This window comes from Zingiber officinale, chromosome 6A (genome assembly GCF_018446385.1).
Source record: "Zingiber officinale cultivar Zhangliang chromosome 6A, Zo_v1.1, whole genome shotgun sequence".
In the NCBI taxonomy this organism is placed as follows: domain Eukaryota; kingdom Viridiplantae; phylum Streptophyta; class Magnoliopsida; order Zingiberales; family Zingiberaceae; genus Zingiber; species Zingiber officinale.
In genome coordinates, this window is record NC_055997.1 from 146,664,561 (window position 1) to 146,668,244 (window position 3,684).

At 46.2% G+C, this 3,684-nt stretch overlaps 1 pseudogene; it reads right to left on the bottom strand.

The window, feature by feature from the left end:
• Nucleotides 1–1,828: 1,828 nt before the first annotated feature.
• On the bottom strand, nt 1,829–3,398 carry LOC121998564 (annotated as a pseudogene).
• Between the last annotated feature and the right edge of the window lie 286 nt (nt 3,399–3,684).

Below are 3,684 nucleotides of genomic sequence, written 5' to 3' on the forward strand. Positions count from 1 at the left end.
TGTCCTCGATCTCATGCACATGATTCGTTAGAAGCTGAAATCCGCAAGTGATGTCCTCGAGTCAGATTTGGAGAAATTGGGATTTAGGTGACTCATGAAATATTATAAGATTATATTGACTGACACTTGGTGTTGCGTTTAGTTAAAATAGGACATTTGTCAGATTTAGAGAAATCATGATTCGGAATTATATAGCTTATCTTGTTGATCCTCGTAAAGGAGTTTCTTCCATACATGAGAAGGGATCCACAAGTTGAGTGAAACAAGTATGTGTTCTTGTCGTCGACAATATCTGAGAGACATATATTTGCGATATCTTATATTTGTGATCCACTTCAACTTTTTTTCTTCTTGTTTTTTTTTTTACATTCTGTTTGTTTGTATTCCTACAATGTAGTTATCTTGAATCTCTATTTGTATTCCTATATCTTGATGTCTGCCATCTATGAGGAACACAAAGACGACGAAGGTTTTCTTTACATGGCATACAGCGGCGAGAACATGTACATTTGGTGGCTATGGAGATTGAACGATGATGAGATTGCCATCATTTGTGATCCTATCTGAAATCGATGAAGATAATCAACTAAAAATGTGATTTCAAAGTTAACACAGCGAAGACTCTACGTAATCCTACAATACAAAAGTGTCAATGTCGGGTTGGGAAGGGATTTCTAGTATTGATCCGCTGACGCTCAAGTTAGTATCCGGTGCGTAGAAGAAAAGGAAAATTATAGCTAAGCGTGTGTAGAATGAAGTTACGTATACCTCCTGCTGTAAATGGGAACCCCTTTTTATAATATCCTTGTAGTGTTCGTGTACGCATCCCAAAGTGTAGACATGTTTTTCTAGATGTCCTAAGAAAAGATAAATCGAAAAGTGTCCTTAACATTATTCCCTAAAAAATCATGCAATTTTCTGATATGACAACCTAGAAGTTTCTAAAGTATGATTGTCTACCAGACATGTCCTGTTGTAAGCGACATAAACTCTCAAAAGGATATGATAAGATATTTAGTGAGATCATGCGCAACCGACAAGAGTCCACTCAGCTGAGCTGCCCCTGCTCGGTAGTGTCCTTAGGGCCTACCGGCTCGTCTCTTTCCTTGCTTCTTGATCATCGTCGGTTATCCCCATCTGACTGGACATATTGCTTGATTAGCGAGACCAACTGTTGCTTAGCTTTTTTTGTGGCCGGAGGATTATTTTATCCGGTAGGGCAATGCCCATCTTACTTGTCCCCTAAACTTATGCTGTCTGTTCAGCCATACTTGATATGTTTGATCGACTTAGAGACCTCTCTTGGCTTTATCTTCCACCTCGATCGATCTTTTTTACTTTCGACTTACGTTTGATGGGATCCCTCGGATCAATTCAATAGGATGAAAATAATAAGAGCAAATTGTGTATATATTTATGATATTGATGTAAGTTTATGTTCTATAAAGATGAACTGATCAAGTTGGAAATTCAGTCACATGTAATTCATTTGTGATAAAAAGTGAATATGTTCGTCCCCAGTGTTCCTGTCAACCTATCCAAATGTCAACACGGAGAAGGTAAATCACGAGCGGCTATTAGCTTTTGGAATAATGACTAGTACATAAGGGAGATATTTATCTCGATTTTGCAGAGATTCAAACCTCAGACCTCATTATGACAACACTTTATGTGCTAGCCACTAGACCCATCCGAGGGGACAGTAACACGTAACCCATGAACAATGGTGACATTTGTTCTAGTTTAATAATTTACTTCAATGATATAGTGCATCACTCTTTTATTTCGAATCATTTTTCGAATTGTTTTCGATTTTGCGATTCTAAACTGGAAAGTAATTAGTAATAGTGCATATCGATTTATCAAAAACATACATTGTCGATGCATATGCAGTCATTGGGTATAAAATGAAAGGCTCTAATTTCATTTCATTTCATTTCATTTCACTTCATTTGGCGAGCAGCTCCTTGACTAGGGCTTCCATGTTTACCCTGGAAGGTCCACCTTGTTCCCATGCCTTCTTAGCCGCCGCCATAATCTCCTCCGCCTTCGCCCTCACTCTCCTTCCTTGCTCTTCCCCATTAACGTCCTCACTCCCCTCTCCAACTCCTCCGCCTTCACAAAGTTGTCATTCGCCCTCTCCACCTTCAGCTGCAGCGCCACCCCCATCTCCTCCTCCATCACCACCGCGTTCGAATGCTGCTCCGCATACAGCGGCCACCCCAGCAAGGGGACCCCGCACTGCAGGCTCTCCAGGCACGAGTTCCACCCGCAGTGCGTCACGAATCCCCCCACCGACCGGTGAGCTAGTATCTCCGCTTGCGGCGCCCACGACGGCCATACCATCCCCCTCGCCTTCGTCCGCTCCAGAAATCCCTCCGGCAGCACCTCCTCCAGCTTCGCATCAGCCGGCTTCCGCATCCCGAGCACCTCTTCCGACGCCACCCGCAGCGCCCATAAGAACCGGCACCCGCTACACTCCAGCCCCGCTGCTATCTCCCCCACCTGCGCCGCGTTGAAGCAGCCTTTGCTACCGAAGCAGAGGAACACCACCGAGCGTGCCGGCTGCCCGTCGAGCCACGCGACGCACTCTTGCTGCCGACTTTTCTCGCCCTCCTCGCGCGCGATCAGCGGGCCGACTGGATACATCGGCGGGGTCCGACGGCCGGGCGCACAGAGACCCTCATCCAGCGCCCGCAGCGTCGCCGGCTCAAGATCCGTGAATGTGTTGACCACGATGCCTTTAAGCTCGGAGTAGCGCCGGCCATGGTGGACGAAGCAAGTGTACCTCCCGCTCTTCTTCCTCATGAAGGGCGACGGCATCGAGATCGGCGGGATGGGGCACACGCCCGGTACCCTCACCTCTTCTTCCATCTCCTCGAACTCCACGGGGAACTTCTCCTCGAGGGTTGGGAGATAGAGCATAAGAGCGAGGAAGGCGGCGTTGGAGGCGAAGTAGACATAGCAAGGAACACCGAGTTCGGCCGCGACGTCGATCGCTCCGGTGGCAAATAAGTCGACGATTAAAGCGGCCAAAGGGGAGTCGCCAGAGCGCAAGAGGTCATGGAGGGCGGATTTGATATGGTGGTTTTGCTTCTCCATGTAGGCGGAGATGAAATGCTCCGGTCCGTCGGCGTCCTTGGGCGGATCGACGGGCTGAATATGCCGGAAGTCGATGTCGAGGCCGGAGGCGGCGATGGTGGCGATATAGTCGCCAACGGGAAAGGTGGTAGGGACAGGCACCATGAGAACGGTGACGGAGAAGTGGTAGCGGTGGAGGAGTTTGGCCATCTCGAGCATGGACATGATGTGGCCGACGGCAGGGATCGGGAGGAGCACCACTCTAGCTTGAGCCATGTTCTCGCAGAGTGTTCCAGAAAGGCAAATGCTACTCTTCTTATCTGAAGTTTTATTTTTTCTGGCTTGTGCCATATTCTTGTGTTCCAGATAATCTGATAGCAAAAGGGACTCAATTTTTTTTTAAATTTTTTATTTAGTTGGTATTGGTAACCAATTCTTATTAACTTGGATGATTGATCATCAATAGGAGGAAAAATCCCTTATCCTAACACTTGTAGGATCTGCACTTAAAATTCTAACCACTACACGCAACCCAAGACTTATCTAAAGTATTTAGATTGTATTTACATTAACAATTATTTTAACTTGAGCTAATACAAATTT